This window comes from Pseudophryne corroboree, chromosome 6 (assembly GCF_028390025.1).
Source record: "Pseudophryne corroboree isolate aPseCor3 chromosome 6, aPseCor3.hap2, whole genome shotgun sequence".
NCBI lineage: Eukaryota > Metazoa > Chordata > Amphibia > Anura > Myobatrachidae > Pseudophryne > Pseudophryne corroboree.
Window position 1 is genome coordinate 380,192,186 of NC_086449.1, and position 21,236 is coordinate 380,213,421.

Genomic DNA, 21,236 nt, shown 5'->3' on the forward strand with positions numbered 1-21,236 from the left:
ATAGATTTTTGGCCCTTTTGCTTAGTCAGAAGGTCATTTCTGTCCATGCTAGAGACTTCTTTTAGGGCTTGTGCTAGAATGGTTTCAGGGTATTCCCTTGCTCTAACTATGGGAGAATTATTGCTACAGAGCTACATCCTAGATTGGCAGATCTATGACTACATTGTTTATTTTTCGTTTCACATATGTGTTACTTATTCATGGCTCAGCTGGGCCGGCACGCATGCGCGGGCCGCGTTGGTCCGTGCTCACTCTGTCCCAGGCGACCCGTTGCCATGGCGCGGCGCTCGGGCTCCGATCACGTGATTAATCACGTGTTTCGGCGTCACGTGCCGCGCGTCATGGTGGGGGCCGCCGGACAATCATGGTGGGTGCGGGAGTGCGCGCGTCTGGCGCATGCGCACCAATAATGAACAATAACATCTCACGTCAGACTAGTCATCTGACGAATGACGACCAACCACTCACAACAATTAGATCATGTGACTGGTGTAGTCACATGACCGGACTGGAGGATAATTACACTGTAATTAAATGTATTTTTTAATCCTTTCTATTGCTCGTTTTTAGAAATAAATTGCTGTATACACATGTGAGACCAATTGCAATACGAAATGTGTGTTATTTCTATATTTTCGGACGGTTAGGTTTTTGTTACATAAATAGTTTCTCAGGTGTCTGTGATTATATTAAATTGCTCAGGGTTTATAAGGAGCCCAAGGACAGCACTCTAACATTCACTCCTGAAGAAGCTGGGTGTCAATACCAGCGAAACGCGTTGAGTTAGAGACTGCAGGACACATCCTTAAAACCACCCTCAACACTGCTGGACTTTGTCATCATCACTACCCATACGGCACTAATTGGACTGCATTTCCCTGGACATTTCCATCTGTGGAGAAAATTGGAGGTTTCCCTATCCGCTTGAAACGCCTGCATTGGTATGCTTAAAAAGGGACTATTCTTTACTCCACTGCTCTATTAATTCTCCAACAAACAAGTTTATGGACATTACTCCAGAGGAAGTCCTAGCCGGGGTATGAATTAGTCTTTGTTGAGGAAATACGTGGATGTGTTCTTTTATATGATTATCTTAATTCTTAATCATGTTTTATAAGCACCTGTGATTTTATGTTATTTTTCATTAAATTTATCATATACCTTTTTTAAACCTAAACCTACCGTCCTGAATTTATATTCATTTATTCCTGTATTTTTTAGAGTATTATTATTATTTTTTGAGCGCTGGTGATTATTAATTTTATTCCCACTAGAAGACACTGGCATGGAATCGGCCATATTGTAACGCCTAGTAAGCCGCCACCATTTTCCCCAACAGGCGAATGCACTGATGAATTGATACTGTTCTTGGTCTCAAAAGTTGTTTGACCATGGTCTGGATCTCCTGAGCCTTTTCCACCGGTAGAAATACTCTCTGTACCTCGGTGTCCAGTATCATTCCCAAAAATTATAACCTCATCGTCGGTTCCAACTGAGATTTTGGAAAGTTGATGATCCAACCGTGCTGTTGAAGTACCGTTAGAGATAATGCTATGTTTTGGATTAGCTTGTCCCTAGATCTCGCTTTTATGAGATTGTCCAAGTATGGAATTATGTTGACTTCTTGTTTGCGAAGGAGAACCATCATCTCCGCCATCACCTTGGTGAATATTCTCGGAGCCGTGGAGAGCCGGAACGGTAATGTCTGGAATTGGTCGTGGCAATCCTGAACTGCAAACCTCAGGTATGCTTGATGTGGCAGGTAAATGGGGACATGCAAGTATGCATCCTTGATGTCCACTGACACCAGAAATTCTTTTTCTTCCAAGCTGGAAATCACAGCTCTCAAGGATTCCATATTGAATTTGAATCTTTTCAAATAAAGATTCAGAGATTTTAGGTTTAAAATCGGTCTGACCGGGCCATCCGGCTTCGGTATCACAAACAGGCTTGAATAAAAGCCTTGGTTCCTTTGTTCGGCAACCAAGGCAATTACTTTGTCTTGACATAATTTGAGTATTGCGTTCAGGACATTTGTGCTGTCTTGAGCAGAAACTGGCAAGGCTGATTTGAAAAATCGGCATGGGGAAGGTCTTCAAATTCCAACTTGTAACCTTGGGATATTATCTGTAGAATCCAAGGATCCAGGGCTGAGCGAATCCAGACCTGGCTGAAAAATAGTAGATGTGCCCCCACCCGATCGCACTCCCGCAGAGGAGCCCCAGCGTCATGCTGTGGCTTTTGCAGAAGTAGTTGCTGACTTCTGCTCCTGGGAGCCTGAGGGTGTTGTAGGTTTTCTACCTTTTCCTCTCCCTTTTCCTGTGAAAAAAGGGTTACTCTTAGCCTTTTTGTACTTGTTGGGCCAAAAGGACTACATAGTATGAGAATGATACACTTTTTTAGCCGGTGCAGCTGCCGACGGCAGAAATGCTGATTTGCCAGATGTAGTAGTTGATATCATGGCATCTAGTTTCTCTCCAAAGAGGGCCTCACCATTGTAGGGGAGCGCCTCAATATTTCTTTTGGATTCTGCGTCAGCATTCCATTGGCAGATCCAAAGCGCCCTGCGGGGTGAAATCGTCATAGCAGAGGCCCATGAGCCCAGTAAGCCTACAGCCTTCATAGCCTCAACCAAGTAACCTGCAGAATCTTTGATATGACCTAGAATTTGCAGCATGTCATCTTTATCGACCGTGTCAATATTAACAATCAAGTTATCTGCCCACTTTTCGACTGCGTTACCTACCCACGCAGAAGCAATTGTGGGCCAGAGCAATGTACCCGTAGCAACATAGATGGACTTTAAAGTCATCTCTAATTTGCGGTCAGCAGGTTCTTTTAATGAAGCTGACCCTGGGGCAGGTAAAATGATTTTCTTTGACAACCTAGAGACTGAGGTGTCTATCATTGGGGGTGACTTCCACTTACGCCTATCCTCTTCAGAGAAAGGGTACGCTACCTGCAACCTTTTAGGGATAGCAAATTTATTTTCCGGGTTAGCCCAGGATTCATCAAAAAATGTTTTTAAGTCCTTAGACGGAGGAAAAGTCACCACCTGTTTTTTATTTAATTTAAAATAATCTTTTTCCTCAGGTGGAGGTGTTGTGTCAGGAAATTCCAACACCTCTTTTATAGCGACTATCAAACATTGAATGCTCTTAGCCAGTTTGGGGTCTACCCCCCTCAAATCCCCAGTGTCGACGTCAGTGTTGGAATCTGTGTCAGTGTCCCTTTGCATAATTTGGGCCAGGAACCTTTTCTGGGAACTGGAGGGGTCCCGAGTGGATGATGTGGAATTTTCAGCAAATAGAGCATCTTCCACAGACTGTCTCCAATGCTTTGTCTGTTCTTCAGACTCAGAGAATTTCTTTGCTAGTTTAGACATATTACTCTGCAGCTTTCTCACCCACACAGGCTCAGAACATTCTTGTGCCTCCAAAATGGGTTCCTCTGGGGAAGAGCTTACTCTAGACATGGTACACGCGTGTACAGTCACACCACTCACACACAGGGGAGCTAATGGGGACAGACTTACACTAATGTCTGTCAGAGGGATCCAGAGGGAATTGCCAGTCCATACCATGCGCCCTATATGTATTGCATACAATGAATATACATATATGCCAACACAGCGCTATATATCCAATATAAAGCCTGCAGACTTCAATAAATGATGTGCTCCCCTCCCTCTATAACACCCTGGTACTTGTATCAGCGATGTGTGAGGAGAAGCAGCGTGCAGAATCAGCGCTCCGGTGTCTCTGTGAGGAGAAAATGGCGCCAACTGAGTGTTACAAGCAATTCTGAGGAGAAGCCCGCCCCCTGTAATGGCGCGGTTCAGCCACAGTAATATAATATTTATACTGGCAGGGGTATGTACACCAGCGGCTCCCTTGTGTGTACTTTAATGCCAGTGAGAGTAAGGATTTTATCATGTCCCTCAGAGCTTGCCCCCCCCCCCCCCCGCGCGCTCTGCACCCTGTGCTAAGAGACATGTTTTTGCGCAGTATCCCACGCTGCGCTGGTACCTTTATGTCGCCATGATGACCGGAGGGCCCCTCTCTGCAGGTCTCCGGTAAATACTCACCAGCCTTCTGACTTCTGGCTCTGTTAGGGGGTGGCGGCAGTGCTGTGGGAGTGAGCAGCAACCAGGCAAGGGCTGTGTTCAGTACCCTTCAGGAGCTAATGGTGTCCTGTCAGCGGAAGCAGAGCCATTGAACTAACTGAGAAGTTGGTTCCTACTTCCCCCCCTAAGTCCCACGAAGCAGGGAAGCTGTTGCCAGTAGCTTCCCTGTAAAATAAAAACCTAACAAAGTCTTTTCCAGCAGAACTCTGTAGAGCTCCACTGGTGTGCATCCAGTCTCCCGGGCACATTTTCTAAACTGAGGTCTGGAGGAGGGGTATAGAGGGAGGAGCCAGTTCACACTGTTAAAAAGTCTTAAAGTGCCGAAGGCTCCTGCGGAACCGTCTATACCCCATGGTACTAAAATGGACCCCAGCATCCTCTAGGACGTAAGAGAAATAATGTTACTTACACACAAGGCTATTAACCATACTACACCGACATACATCTCTTCGCTTATCTCAAAATATCTGCCAACCCGGCCCCTTCGCTCTTCACAAGATCTATGTCTCTCATCCACACTCATTACTTGCTCCCATGCATGATTACAGGACTTTCTTCGGGCTGCACCCACTCTGTGGAATGCTCTACCACGTACAATAAGACTCTCCTCTAGTCTTCAAGCGTTCCCTGAAAACTCACCTATTCAGACAAGCTTATCAAATTCCAGAACCGCTCACATTACCTTCATAGCTTTCCTATCCAATTATATCCCCACAGTACAGTCCACACTTATCCTCACATATTTTCTTTCTTCAGGCTCCTTTCCTCCTGACCCTGGTTCATCACTGCTGTGATGTGATCTCATGCAGCCCACCAAGAACCTTTACAATCAGGTGGACAACTACGCAATAGATAGCACCTATCCTTGTGTATCAATGCCTATTTCCCCATAGATTTTAAGCTTGTGAGCAGGGCCCTAGTACCTCTATGATTGTTTGTTTTTTACCCAGTTTTGTCTTCTAATTGTGTCCAGTTGTAATGCAATGGAATTTGTTGCGCTATATAAGAAACTGTTAATAAATAATAGATTGCGGCATCAAAGTCGTGTCTCATCGATATCACTAGTGAAACGGGCAGGTTGGTTAGTGGGCGGGATACCAAATTCATCAGTCTCAAGGACATTGCAGGAGAGTAGACAAGATGTTAGCTTAGCCGAGGTCACTATTAAACCACTGAATGGTTGGAATTACATTACATCGCGGCTTACGACGGAAGCGCTCAGTGGCGACGGCTAAGAAGATTGACAAGAAGGAGCATGGATGGGCGGATCCGGACCAATGGAGAGCGTTTTCGGGGAGTGGTGAGTATAACGCAAGCGTGTCCAGGACAACGGAGGGCAGAGGAGTGACGTCAAAGCCGGGCCCATCATCGCTAGGTCCATCGCACAGGGTAAGTATGTCCAGGGCTACTCTTCTTCTGCTTGAATTTTTTTTAGCTTAGCGTCGCTGCACAAGCGATCGCAGTCCTGCTAAGCTAAAATACAGTCCCCCATAGGTGTGGACTATTGATCACAGCAGCAGCTAAAAGTTGCTAGCTGCGATCAACTCGGAATGACCACCAATATACACTGCTAGGAAAGAGATAAATATACAAATCATTTATCTAATGATTATTTTTACTGAAAGTCGATCTGGGTTGATGTTGATAGATTTTTGGTCGATTTTTGATTGTTTTTGTGTTTCAGGTTCTAAATCACATATTTACAGTACTAACAGATTATTTTTGATATTGTTTATAAAAAAAAATGTTGAAAATGATCTGTTATTAAATGTGGGATTTAGACCCTATTGGCCAATAATCGACCCAGATCGATTTTTAGTAAATATACCCCTAAATCCCACATGTACTAACAGATGATTTTTGACATTTTGTTAAAAGGATGTCAAAAATCATCTGTTAGTAAATGTGTGATTTAGACCCTGAAACACAAAATCAATAAAAAATTGACCCAACATCAACAGCGACCCAAATCGACTATTTTCTAGGTTTTCATAACTACACCACACAAAAATTAAGCATACCTCACAACATCTCGCTATGGTAGACATAGGCGTGAGCAGCACATTTTATTAGGGGGTGCACCATCGGAGGGGTGTGTCTAGCACCGCCTTTTGGGTGTGTCTAGCACAATCTATTGACGGTCAACGCAATATAAAATATCCACCCTTGTACCAATCCTAATAAAGCAGATACACTGTCAGATGTTGTGGTGTGCACCAAACAAACACCCCTGATGGCACTCACTGCAATTACACTGCTCCTCCTCAGCCTGGTCTGGCTCCCCCTCTCTTTCCCCTGCAAGCTGCAGCAGCTTACTTACAAGTCAGTCACTCACTTACACTGACAGTCGCAGACTAGTACTGCTGCTGCTGCTGGAAAAACGAGTGACGTGTTAATGCTGCTGCCGACCGCCTGCCAGTATTGAATTTGTCTTCCTAAGAGGAACGCTGGCTGCATGCTGATCCTCATCAGTGGCTGGCGTTGGCATAGCATAGAAGGAGAGAGGTGGGCGTGTGATGGGTGTGGTGGGTGGACGTGCGAGCAGCACGATGTAATCACATCACGCTGTTTTTGTACATGGAGATGGGGCCGGGAGTTTGAAAGCCGGTGGCAGTGGCACCCTTGATTAACCCAGGCGTCCAGTCAGTAATGCAGTCCTGACAGGGTGCAGCGCAGAAGGGACAGTAATCAGCCTCCTCGGCGATCGCTGCATCAGGCATGTGAGATCTGGGTGCCAGACATTAGGGGGTACATGTGCGCACCAGGCACCCCCACTGCGCACACCTATGATGGTAGAGCGGGACTGTCCCAAAAAGGGGATGTGGCCTGTGTAAAAATAGGAATTTAATACCTACTGGTAATTCCTTCTCATGTAGTCCGTAGTGGATACTGGGGAACTGTACTTTAGTACCGTGGGGTTTAGATTGGGTCCACTAGAGCTTGGCACTTTGAAACCTTTAGTGTGTGTATGTGTGGGCTGGCTCCTCCCTCTATGCCCCTCCTACCAGACTTAGTCTAGGAAAACTGTGCCCGAGGAGAAGGACATACCACGAGAGAAGAAACATGTACAATAGTGGTGAGGCAACAAGCCAATACACAACCCAACGAAACAGGAGCGCTAACCGAGCAGAGGATAGCGACAACCAGCATAAAAAGGAAAGCAAAGCTAATCCCACATAGCAAAGGGGCCGCAACTGCGGCTCAACCAACACTTACATCCAGTAAACAGGATACAAAGCACTGAGGCGGGTGCCCAGTATCCACTACGGACTGGGGGTTATTCCGAGTTGTTCGCTCGTTGCCGATTTTCGCTATACTGCGATTAGCCGCTAACTGCGCATGCGCATGGTACGCAGGGCGCATGCGCTAAGTATTTTAGCTCAAAACTTAGTAGATTTACTCATGTCCGAACAAAGAATTTTCATCGTTGAAGTGATCGGAGTGTGATTGACAGGAAGTGGGTGTTTCTGGGCGGAAACTGGCCGTTTTCTGGGAGTGTGCGGAAAAACGCAGGCGTGCCAGGAAAAAACGCGGGAGTGTCTGGAGAAACAGGGGAGTGGCTGGCCGAACGCAGGGCGTGTTTGTGACGTCAAACCAGGAACGAAACGGGCTGAGCTGATCGCAGTGTAGGAGTAAGTCTGGAGCTACTCAGAAACTGCTAAGAATTTTCTATTCGCAATTCTGCTAATCTTTCGTTCGCAATTCTGCTAAGCTAAGATACACTCCCAAAGGGTGGCGGCCTAGCATGTGCAATGCTGCTAAAATCTGTTAGCGAGCGAACAACTCGGAATCACCCCCTATGAGAAAAGGAATTACCGGTAGGTATTAAATTCCTATTTTCTCTTACATCCTAGTGGATACTGGGGCACTGTACTTTAGTTCCGTGGGGAAGTTCCAAAGCTCCCAAAATGGGTGGGAGAGTGCTGAGACCCCTGTAAAACCGCCTGACCAAACTGAAGGTCATCTTTGGCTAAGGTGTCAAACCTGTAGAACTTCACAAACATGTTCGAACCAGACCAAGTAGCAGCTCGGCACAACTGTAAAGACGAAACACCCCGGGCAGCTGCCCAGGAAGAACCCACTGACCTTGTTGAGTGGGCCTGAATGGACGTCGGCAAAGGCAGAGCTGCCAAAGTATAGGCTAGTTGAATAGTTAACCTGAGCCAACGAGCAATAGATTGCTTAGAAGCCGGCCTACCAATCTTGGTGGCATCATAAAGGACAAACAGCGAGTCAGATTTCCGAAGATGAGCCGTCCTTTTGACATAAATCCTCATAGCCCTCACCACATCCAAGGACTCTGGGCCCACAGAAACATCAGCCAACACCGGAATCACAATCGGCTGATTCACGTGAAATGCTGACACCACTTTAGGCAAAAACTGAGGCCGGGTCCTGACCTCAGCCCTATCTTCATGAAAAATCAAATATGGGCTTTTACAGGACAAAGCCCCCAATTCCGAAACCCATCTTGTAGACGCCAATGCCAGCAACATGACGGTCTTCCAAGTGAGAAATTTAAATTCCACCTTCTGTAAAGGTTCAAACCAGTCCGATTGAAGAAAGGACAAAAACACATTTAGATCCCACGGAGCCGTGGGAGGGATGAAGGGTGGCTGTATATGAAGAACTCTTTTCAAGACAGTATGCACCTCCAGCAACAACGCAAGTTGCTTCTGGAAAAAAATAGAGAGAGACAAAATCTGTACTTTGATGGAGCCCAACCGTAGGCCCATATCCACACCTGCTTGCAGGAATAGCAGAAAACTACTAATTTGAAATTCCACGGGAGAAACTTTTCTTCCCTCACACCAAGAAACATATTTCTTCCAGATACGGTGGTAGTGTTTTGATGTAACCACCTTCCAGGCCTGTAACATAGTGGAAATAACCTTGGAAGGGAGACCCTTTCTGGCTAGAATCTCCCTCTCAACCTCCAAGCCGTCAAACATAGCCACTGTAAGTCTGGATAGACGAATGGTCCTTGCTGAAGAAGATCCTTTAGAAGCGGCAGAGGCCAGGGTTCCTCCAGAGACATGGTCAGGAGGTCTGTGTACCAGGCCCTTCGAGGTCAATCTGGGGCAATTAGAATTGCCTGAACGCTTTCCCTATTGAGTCTTTTTAGAGCTTTTAGAATGAGCAGGATTGGAGGGAACAGGTAAACAAACTGGTAAGGCCATGGGGCCATCAGCGCGTCCACTGCTACAGCCTGCAGATCCTTCGTTCTGGAACAGTAATGGCGTAGCTTCTTGTTGAGAGGAGAAGCCATCAGGTCTATCTGCGGACACCCCCACCGGTGAACTAATTGTTGAAACACCTGAGGATGAAGGCCCAATTCCCCCGGATGGAGGTCATGCCTGCTGAGGAAGTCCGCTTCCCAGTTGTCCACTCCTGGAATGGGTGAGATGGCCCTTGTATTGGCCTCCACCCAGAGGAGTATCTTTGACACTTCTCGCATTGCTGCTCTGCTTCTTGTTCCTTCCTGTCGGTTTATGTACACCACTGCCGTGATGTTGTCCGACTGAACTTGGATGGCTTGATCCTGTAGAAGGTAGGAAGCCTGAAGAAGGGCACTGCATATCGCCCTGAGTTCCAGGACATTGATCGGTAGTGCAGATTCCTGACTCACCCACCGTCCCTGGAACTGGGTCCCCTGAGTCACAGCCCCCCAACCCCATCCGTTGTCAGTAGAATCCACGACTGGGTACTGAAACTCCGGCCTCCCACCAGGTGAGGGACTTGTAGCCACAACAACAGAGAAATCCGTGCTTTCGGAGACAGGGTCACCGTCTGATGCATGTGCAGGTGAGACCCTGACCACTTGTCCAGCAAATCCAGCTGAACAGGTCGAGCATGAAACTTGCTGTATGGGACTGCCTCATATGCGGCCACCATCTTGCCCAGCAAGTGTATGCAAAGATGTATTGAGACCTTGCGGGGTCTGAGCACTAAGCGTACCATAGCTTGGAGAGATAAAGCCTTGTCCATAGGAAGAAACACCTTCTGAGTCACCGTATCCAATATCATCCCCAGGAACTGAATATGCTGGGATGGTTCCAAGTGAGATTTTCGAATATTTAGGATCCATCCATGATCCGTCAGCAGACAAGTTGTCAGGTCGATGCTTTGCAGCAGACGTTCCCTGGACATTGCCTTTATCAGGAGATCGTCCAAGTAGGGGACAATGTCGACACCCATCTTGCGCAGTTGTAGCACCATCTCTGCCATGACCTTTGTGAAGACCCGTGGTGCTGTGGAGAGACCAAAGGGTAAGGCCTGGAACTAGAAGTGGTTGTCCAAGGTGGCGAACCTGATGAGGATGCCACAAAGGTATGTATTGATAAGCATCCTTGACATATAGGGACACTAGAAATTCCCATTCCTCCAGACTGGACACCACTGCCCAAAGAGATTCCATCTTTAATTTGAATGCCAGCGACAAAAAGACTGGAGTGAAACTCCCTTTTGTGTAACGGAGGTGGTACTGGAACCACAACTCCCATCTGTAAAAGTTTCTGAATGGCTTCTTGCAAGGTAACTTGCTGCGGGTAAAGGTGGCAAGCTTGACCTGAAAAATCTGTGAGGAGGAAGTGTTTGAAATTCCAGCCGGTCTCCGTGAGAAATGAGGTCCCTCACCCAAGTATCCCGGCAGGACTTTGCCCACATGTGGGCGAAGTGTTGAAGGCGAGCACCTACCGGAAAATCGCCCTGTTGTTGAGGCCAACCGTCACGCAGAAGGCTTTGTGGTAGAGGTTCCGGGGGTTTGGTCCAAGGAAACTGCAGCTGTAGGTTTTTGGGACTTACCACGAGACCCTCTAGGAGTACTGGAGGTTCCTCGGCCTCTGAACCTCACCACACGAATGACTGCAAGGAAGGTCCAGAGGAGGGCGCCTAGCAGGTGGCGCAGCTGATGGCAGATAGGGAGACTTACCCACCATTGCCTGAGAAATCCATTTATTTAATTCGTTACCAAACAAGGCATCACCTGTAAAGGGAAGCTTTTCCACCCTCTTTTTGGAATCAGCATCCGCTGACCATTGACGTAACCATAGAGCTCTGATGGTCAAAACCGCCTTAGCAGTAGTACGGCCATTTATCTGACACAATTCTTTAACAGCTTAACTCAGAAATTTGAAGCATCTTGTTGCAGTAGTGTAATAACCTCATCCTGGGGCAGCGAGTCAAATCCACGTGGGACGTTGTGCTATGCCCGCTGCTGTATATATTACTTTGAGAGTGGTCTCAATTTTACGGTCAGCTGGGTCTTTCAGGGATATCACCCCCCCGGTACCGGCAGTACCAATTTTCTAGACAGTCTGGACACAGACTTATCGACTAATGGGTTTTTTCCCATACCTTCCTGTTATCAGCTGGGAGTGGAAAAGATAATAACCTCTGAGGAGTTTTGAATTTATTTTGTCAGGGTTTACCCATGCCTCCCTGGCCAGGGAGTTTAATTCTTTGATACAGGAAAAGTGGCTGAGGATTTTGGTTTTACATTAAAGTACAATTCTTCATCTGGTTCTGCCTCTGGATCGGGTATGTTAAGTACCTCCCTCACAGCATAAATGAGGGCCTCCACCCTGGGTGACAGAGAGCTGTCCTCCTCCATATCATCAGTGTCATCCACATCAGGCAGATCAGAATCAGACTGTCACAACTGAGGGCCTGAGCTGACGGGAGGCAGCCTCAGTTGTAGGGGCTGAGATGTACCGGAACCTGGGAGGTTGTATCAGACCCCTGGACATGTAAGTAACATGAATAATAACTGCCCGAAGGCGTGACCACGACAACTTGGATAAAAGTCAATGATGTTTATTATGACAACTCCGCAACACAGCAGCAGTAAAAGAAAACGTAAAAGTCAGCAAAGAATAAATACAGTTCCTGGGTACTACAGGATGGCAGGAGCCACAGGGCACTGGTAGTGTGAGATAGTTCTTATAATCTTCTAGATGGAAAGTCCTTACCAGGCCCGACTGTAGCAATGGAGATAACCCAGGATTGTGCCAGCTGGTGTTCCAGGAAAAGCTGGGTTGCTGAAGATAAAACGGCTGCTGTGGATACTGGCTGGAACCAGACTGTTGTTAGCACGGAGTGGATACTGGCTGGAACCAGTTAAATAATAAATGAACTTGGGAGCGATGAAATATGAACTGAAATGTAGAACTTGAGAGCGGAGAAATAATAATACCGGTGGAGAGTGGTAAAGTGTAGAAAGGACACCGGCCCTTTAAGAGAAGCTGTACTCTGCTGGAAGCTGAGCTGGAAGCAGGTAATGTTGTAGCTGGAAACAGATGGATCCACAATGGATTGGAGAGTCAGGCTACACCGCAGGTGGAATGCTGGTGCGGGTCTCTATGGTGGAAGTCTTGAGACAGGAGCTGGAACCTGGAAGACAATCACAGGAGAGAGACAAACAGGAACTAGGTTTGACAACCAAAGCACTGACGCCTTCCTTTCTCAGGCACAGTGTATTTATACCTGCAGCAAGGAAGGGATTGGCTAGGCAATTATGCAGATTATCAATACTGAGAACAGATTGGTGGAAATGATCAGCTGACAGAATCCAAGATGGCTGCGCCCATGCAGACACTTGGAGGGAAGTTTGGTTTGTAATCCATGTGGTAATGAAAACAGTAATGGCGGCGCCGGACACCGGAGACAGGAGGCGCCAGGCTGACAGATGCACATCCAACCACGCGGACACAGCGGAGGCCGCGGCTGACGTAATCGCCACTCAGACACTCTGCATGCAGAAGTTCAGAGACGGCGGCGGAGGCCGCGGGAGACGCCATGCCAGGTGTAATATGGCGTTTACTGTGACAGCGTCCCAGAGTGACAGGAGAGGATACAGGAATGTACACATCAGGATAACAGATGGGATCCGGTCCTGGAGCGCTGAGCCAGCCTTAGGAGGCATCTGATGGGTAAGAAATGGCGTCCAGATACCCGGATCGTGACAGCACCCCCCCCCTTTAGGAGTGGCCCCAGGACACTTCTTTGGCTTTTGAGGAAACTTGGAATGGAATCTCCGGACCAAGGCAGGAGCATGGACATCAGAAGCATTGGTCCATGAACGTTCCTCAGGACCATAACCCTTCCAGTCAATAAGATATTGTAGTTGACCGTAACGGTGACGTGAGTCCAGGATCTTGGCCACTTCATACTCAACGCCTCGTTGAGTTTGGACTTTCGGAGTTGGAGGAAGTGAGGAATGAAACCGATTCAAGATCAGCGGTTTCAACAGGGAAACATGGAATGTCCTGGGTATTTTTAAGAAGGGAGGCAACTGGAGTCTGTAAGCAACAGGATTGATGACTTGTTCAATCTTGAAAGGACCGATATAGCGAGGTGCAAACTTCATACTGGGAACTCTTAACCTCAAATTCTTCGTGGATAACCATACCCGATCACCCACCTTGAGAGCAGGAACTGCTCGACGCTTCTTATCCGCAAACTTCTTGTACCTGAACGATGCCTTGAGCAGAGCTGATCGTACGCTCTTCCAGATATTGGCAAACTGATGCAAGGTGATATCCACTGCGGGAACAGAAGTTGCTGGAAGCGGTTGGAACTCAGGGACTTTAGGGTGGAATCCAAAGTTAGTGAAGAATGGTGTTGAAGCAGATGAAGAATGATACTGGTTGTTATGACAGAACTCGGCCCAGGGAAGTAATTGAACCCAGTCATCTTGAGAGGAGGACACATAGATGCGGAGGAAGGCCTCCAAGTCCTGATTCACCCTCTCGGTTTGACCATTGGTCTGAGGATGGTAAGCCGTGGAAAACTTTAGCTTGACTTGGAGGACTTGACATAAACTTCGCCAGAATTTGGCTGTGAATTGAACTCCTCGATCTGAGATAATTTCTTCAGGAAGACCGTGGAGTCGGAAGATCTCTTGTATGAATACTTGAGCCAACTTGGAAGCTGACGGAAGACCGGTGAGAGGAATGAAGTGTGCCATCTTGGTGAACCGGTCAACTACCACCCAGATGGTATTGAACTTGTTGCACATGGGTAAGTCTGTAATAAAATCCATCGACAAATGGGTCCAAGGTCGACGGGGAACAGATAGTGGAACCAGTTGCCCCGCAGGCGACTGGCGGGATACCTTATGTTGAGCACACTTTGGGCAAGATGCAATAAACTCCAAGACGTCCTTTTTCAGAGTTGGCCACCAATAGGACCTAGAGATAAACTCCAGGGTTTTTTGGATACCTGTATGTCCGGCAAAATGGGAAGCATGGGCCCAATGCATGAGCTTCTTCCTTAGCATCGGTTTCACAAAACTTTTCCCTGATGGGGGCGTAGAGTCCATCCCTACCGTGGAGAATGCCTACGGATTTATAATAGGATGCTTGTCTGAAGACTCTGACTCATTTTCTTGCTCCCATGAGCGGGAAAGGGCATCGGCCTTGCGATTCTGAGAGCCCGGACAGAACTGGAGTTTAAAGTCGAACCTGGAAAAGAAAAGTGCCCATCTGGCCTGACGAGGGTTGAGACATTGTGCGCCTTTCAGATATAAAAGGTTCTTGTGGTCTGTAAGTATGGTGATTGAATGAGAAGCTCCCTCCAACAGATACCTCCACTCTTCTAGAGCGAGCTTGATGGCTAGCAACTCCTGGTCGCCAATGGCATAGTTGCGCTCAGCTGGGGAGAACTTCCGGGAGAAGAAACTGCAAGGGTGTAAATGGCCATCTTTAGCCCTCTGAGATAACACCGCTCCTACTCCAACGGAGGAGGCATCCACCTCTAGGATGAAAGGAGAGTCGATGTCAGGCTGTTTCAGAACAGGCGCAGAGATGAACCTTTGTTTTAAAAGATGAAATGCTTGCATGGCTTCTTCAGACCACTTGGACGGGTTAGCACCCTTCTTAGTGAAAGCAGTAATAGGCGCCACAATGGTGGAAAAGTCTCGTATAAACTTTCGGTAATAGTTGGCGAACCCTAAGAACCTCTGGACCCCTTTGAGGGTTAAGGGTACCGGCCAATTTTGGATTGCTTGTAGTTTCTCAGGATCCATCTCTAGTCCGGAACCGGACACAATGTACCCTAGAAACGGAATGGACTTGACTTCAAAGACGCATTTTTCTAATTTGCAATAGAGATGATTGACACGGAGACGGGACAGAACCTCTTTAACCCAAAAACGATGTTCCTCTAAATCGTTGGCAAAAATGAGGATATCGTCTAGATAGACCACGACATGACGGTATAGAATGTCTCTGAAGATCTCATTGACAAAATGCTGGAAGACAGCTGGAGCATTGCTCAATCCGAAGGGCATGACGAGGTACTCATAATGTCCGTCACGGGTGTTAAAGGCAGTCTTCCACTCGTCACCCTCACGGATCCGGATGAGATTGTATGCACCTCTCAAGTCCAGCTTTGTAAAGATCGTAGCTCCGCTAACTCTGTCAAAGAGCTCAGTAATCAGGGGTAAAGGATAACGGTTCTTGATGGTAATGTCGTTCAAACCTCTGTAGTCGATGCACGGCCGCAGACCACCATCTTTCTTTTTTACAAAAAAGAAGCCTGCGCCGGCTGGAGAAGAAGAAGGTCGAATGAACCCCTTTGCTAGGTTCTCTTTAATATATTCCTCCATAGAATGCGTCTCAGGCAGAGACAACGGATAAGTTCGGCCTCGAGGTGGAACCTTCCCTGGAACGAGATCAATCGGGCAGTCCCATTCTCTATGAGGAGGAAGGATATCAGCAGAAGCTTTACTGAACACATCCGTGAAATCTTGATATGGAGGAGGTGGAACATCAGACGACCTGGGGGAGGAAGAACAGACAGGCAATACTTTAAACAAACATGTCTCAGCACAGGAGGAACCCCATGCCAGGATTTGCGTAGTCGTCCAATCAATTGTAGGATTGTGAAGACGGAGCCATGGAAGGCCCAGGACCACAGGATGTGTGGCTCTTGGAATCACTAAAAAAGAAATAAGTTCGGAATGAAGAACTCCCACTCTCAGACGAACTGGTAGAGTCCTTAAAGAAATAACTGCATCAAAAATTTTGCTGCCATCCACGGCAGTTAAAGAAATGGACGAAGGAAGTCTCTCGGTGGGTAGGGACCACCGTTTAACATAGGCTTCGGTAATAAAGTTCCCAGCTGCTCCGGAATCAAGGAGGGCAATGACGTTCCGATAACGTTGAGCAACTTGAAGCGAGACTGGGAGATTACAATCTTGAGGAGATGGAGAGGAGATCATTACTCCTAGCCGGCCCTCTCCTTGGTGAGCTAGGATTTGGAGTTTCCCGGACGTTTGGGACAGGCATTAATGGTGTGAGACGGAGCTGCACAATAGAGACAGAGAGACTCGGAGAGACGTCTTCGGCGCTCAGCAGGAGTTATACGGGAACGGCCAAGTTGCATGGGCTCATCTTTAGATGGTGACAGTTGACGAGGAGGAGGAGCAGAAGATTTTGGAGCAGATGATCTTCCACGCTCAGTTGCTCTCTCTCTGAAACGTAAATCAACTTTCGTGCAGAGTGAGATTAGCTCATCTAACTTAGAAGGTAAGTCTCTGGTAGCTAACTCATCTTTAATACGCTCAGATAAGCCATGCCAGAATGCAGCATACAGGGCCTCGTCGTTCCATGCCAGTTCGGATGCCAGGATCTGGAACTGTATCAGATATTGTCCTACAGTACGTGACCCCTGGCGTAAACGGAGAATCTCGGATGAAGCTGAGGTTACCCGGCCTGGCTCGTCGAAGATGCGCCTGAATGTTGACACGAAGGCAGTGTAGGAAGATAGCAGGGTGTCGGACCTCTCCCATAACGGTGATGCCCAATCAAGGGCTGAGCCACTGAGAAGAGAAATAATGTAGGCAATTTTTGTACGGTCACTGGGAAAATTGCCAGGTTGTAGCTCAAACTGAATCTCACACTGGTTGAGAAATCCCCTGCAGAATCTTGGAGATCCGTCAAATTTTGCTGGCGTTGGAAGATGAAGACGTGGAGCAGAAATGGGTAAGGTGGGTGGGGTTATAGCTGGAGTCACTGTGGTTGACGCACCAGACGCGCCTGATCCACGGAGAGTTGTCTGAATCCCATCCAGCCGAGTAGAGAGATCCTGGAGACAGCGGATGATGTGGCCCTGTGCAGCCTCCTGATGTTCTAGTCGGGCTGCCAGTTCTTGCATCGGCCTGGCCGCTTGATCCTGGTCTCCGGCTGGATTCATTAGGTCAGTGCTTACTGTCACAACTGAGGGCCTGAGCTGACGGGAGGCAGCCTCAGTTGTAGGGGCTGAGATGTACCGGAACCTGGGAGGTTGTATCAGACCCCTGGACATGTAAGTAACATGAATAATAACTGCCCGAAGGCGTGACCACGACAACTTGGATAAAAGTCAATGATGTTTATTATGACAACTCCGCAACACAGCAGCAGTAAAAGAAAACGTAAAAGTCAGCAAAGAATAAATACAATTCCTGGGTACTACAGGATGGCAGGAGCCACAGGGCACTGGTAGTGTGAGATAGTTCTTATAATCTTCTAGATGGAAAGTCCTTACCAGGCCCGACTGTAGCAATGGAGATAACCCAGGATTGTGCCAGCTGGTGTTCCAGGAAAAGCTGGGTTGCTGAAGATAAAACGGCTGCTGTGGATACTGGCTGGAACCAGACTGTTGTTAGCACGGAGTGGATACTGGCTGGAACCAGTTAAATAATAAATGAACTTGGGAGCGATGAAATATGAACTGAAATGTAGAACTTGAGAGCGGAGAAATAATAATACCGGTGGAGAGTGGTAAAGTGTAGAAAGGACACCGGCCCTTTAAGAGAAGCTGTACTCTGCTGGAAGCTGAGCTGGAAGCAGGTAATGTTGTAGCTGGAAACAGATGGATCCACAATGGATTGGAGAGTCAGGCTACACCGCAGGTGGAATGCTGGTGCGGGTCTCTATGGTGGAAGTCTTGAGACAGGAGCTGGAACCTGGAAGACAATCACAGGAGAGAGACAAACAGGAACTAGGTTTGACAACCAAAGCACTGACGCCTTCCTTGCTCAGGCACAGTGTATTTATACCTGCAGCAAGGAAGGGATTGGCTAGGCAATTATGCAGATTATCAATACTGAGAACAGATTGGTGGAAATGATCAGCTGACAGAATCCAAGATGGCTGCGCCCATGCAGACACTTGGAGGGAAGTTTGGTTTGTAATCCATGTGGTAATGAAAACAGTAATGGCGGCGCCGGCCACCGGAGACAGGAGGCGCCAGGCTGACAGATGCACATCCAACCACGCGGACACAGCGGAGGCCGCGGCTGACGTAATCGCCACTCAGACACTCTGCATGCAGAAGTTCAGGGACGGCGGCGGAGGCCGCGGGAGACGCCATGCCAGGTGTACTATGGCGTTTACTGTGACAGCGTCCCAGAGTGACAGGAGAGGATACAGGAATGTACACATCAGGATAACAGATGGGATCCGGTCCTGGAGCGCTGAGCCAGCCTTAGGAGGCATCTGATGGGTAAGAAATGGCGTCCAGATACCCGGATCGTGACACAGACTGGAGCACTTGTGGCAGTGAGCGTCTATGAGAAACCAACAGAGGGGGCTGAGAAGCCTTTCTGTTATCTGTAGCTTTAGCCATACAATCAACAGACTGTCTTAACACCTTTAACACAATTAACACCTGTCTCTCCTTCCCAGCTGCCGCCAGTTCTGAATTAACATTATGAATCATGCTCTTAAAAGCATCTAACCAATCAGGTGCCTGAGAACTGCTTCCCCTTGGGGATAATAAACACTGTTCACACATGAGGGACCCCTCAGAAGAAGGGGTAGAATTACAAGCAGTACATATCACTTTGTCAGCAGACATGATTTTACAGTGACACTACAGTTAAACCCACTGAACACCTCAACACAGACCCTAGAGAGCCCCTGGAGAGACACAGAGAAAGGAGACCAGCACACAAACACAGCAGCGCAGTGTATAATTGTATATAAGGATCACACTATCTACTGTGGCAGTGAGCGTTTATGTGTGTGTGCCACCGCTGATGCGCCCACCCCCCTGCTATGACCCCATGGTACCAGTACAGAGTCTGAACAGCCTAGGTCTGTGGAGGAGCAGCTTGCATGTAGCCTTGTGATCCGCAGCAGCAGGAAATGGCGCCTACTCCGCCTCTGGTCCTACTCTCTGGGAAGCCCCGCCCCTGTAATGGCACGTGGTACCTATTAAATTAAACTGGCTGTATACATGTTAAACATAGTAAAATAACATATCATGTCAGATACTGAGCACCCTGTGGAGTTACAAACTCCTCCAAGTCAGTCCATGACCCCCGCGTGACAGGCCGCCAACTGCACCCGGGACCCTGGTGTTAACACTCACCGCACTGGCATCTCTTCGGCATCTGTTAGAGGGTGACGGCTTGCTGCAGGGGTGTGCACACACAGTGTGGTGTGTGAAACAGCACCTCAGGAGCTCAGTGTCCTGTCAGCAGGGATTACGAACCATTAACCCTCAGGAGGTTGGTTCGGTCCCCCCTCTAAGTCCCATGAAGCAGGTGGACTGGTTGCCAACCGGTACTACCTGGAAAAAAAAAAAACTAAAATAAAGCTTAAGGAAACTCTCTGGAGCTCCAGAGGAATCCACCCGGCTCCTTGGGCACATTTTTCTAAACTGAGTCTGGTAGGAGGGGCATAGAGGGGAGGAGCCAGCACACACATACACACACTAAAGGTTTTAAAGTGCTAGGCTCCAGTGGACCAATCTATACCCCACGGTACTAAAGTACAGTTCCCCAGTATCCACTATGATGTAAGAGAAAGGGGAGTGACTTCATGGGAACACTGCTATCATGAGCCACGCCCCCATTTCCTGTCACTGAGGGGGCATGCCCAGCGCTCTGTGAGCTGCTGGCATACCCCCAGTAGCTTTGTCTCATGAATAGGCGCAGCGTCTATTCACCGCCCACTGCCTCCCCCCCCCCCCCCCTCTGCGGGAAACTGCTGCCTGCGGTGGGACAGTTGAGCAGTCCGAAAAATAAAAACGGAAATGTCCCATGAAAATCGAGACAGTTGGGAGATATCATATGAATTAAGTAAGGTCATAAAAACAAGGTTATTATCAGAGACCTTTTACAAATAGAACCGCCACATGTTCCTGTTACTTACGGTGCTTTAACATCTTCTAGCAAAAATGTAGAACTGCTGCAATAACAACACAGATAACTGCATTAACAACAACAGATGTACATAGATAGCTTCACTTGCACAAAGCATGTACCAAATGGCTGTCCACTGAATACTGACTTGTGGTTTTATGCAGGTTCCCCAAACCCTTGTTTTTCTTTTAGCCTCATTTTTCTTTCATGGTGGTCTGTGCTTACCTGGCAATGCAGTGTTAAATAACCTCAGTGTAAAGAATCCAAGGTGTTACAATGTATTCACAGTATATACTGTATATGGAACGTTGCTAGGAGACATGGCGCAAACCATACAGGGAGGGGTTCTGCAACATACACTAATCTATTAAATGTTGACTTACAGTAGGTGCTGTAAGCTTAAGTGTTTAGCAGGAAATTGATTTGTTTAACTAGTAAATACTGATATGATGCACCGGTTCTCTCTATTCTACATATACCTCAGCAGCCTAGGACATTAACCATTACAATACTATAGACATAAGGAAATGTTGGAAATGACTGTCCTTTACTATGCTTACTTATGGAGCAATGCATTTTTCATCCCCAATTTAATAGTTCCTCATGTATATAAAAGAGTGTACATACAATACAGACAGTTATTTTTATACTTGATGTGAAACACCATACTGATACTATTGTTTTTTTAAATTAACATGTATCTATAAATTGCATAGGACTAGAATTCTCAAAGTTTCAGAACGCCACTTGAGGCCTGAAAAAAGCTGTCACTGACAAAAGCCAACACAATTAAGCATAATGAAGCAAAAATGCTAGAAACAGTGTAATTCCTACTCTATGGGGGTCATTCAGACCTGATCGCTCGCTAGATTTTTTCGCTGCGCAGTGATCAGGTCAGAACTGCGCATGCGTATGCACCGCAATGCACAGGCGTGTTGTATGAGTGCAAAGTGGATCATTGCTGTGCGATGGGTT

The 21,236-nt window shown here is 47.5% G+C and overlaps 1 protein-coding gene across 1 annotated transcript in view; it reads right to left on the minus strand.

Annotated features, from left to right (window-relative positions):
- Nucleotides 1-20,561, minus strand: part of LOC134935301 (uncharacterized) — a 285,852-nt gene extending 265,291 nt beyond the window's left edge. The window contains exon 1 of the mRNA XM_063930456.1: nucleotides 20,487-20,561. The gene's annotated coding sequence lies outside the window, so the exon portion shown is untranslated. The remainder of the gene's footprint in view (nucleotides 1-20,486) is intronic.
- Nucleotides 20,562-21,236: the final 675 nt, after the last annotated feature.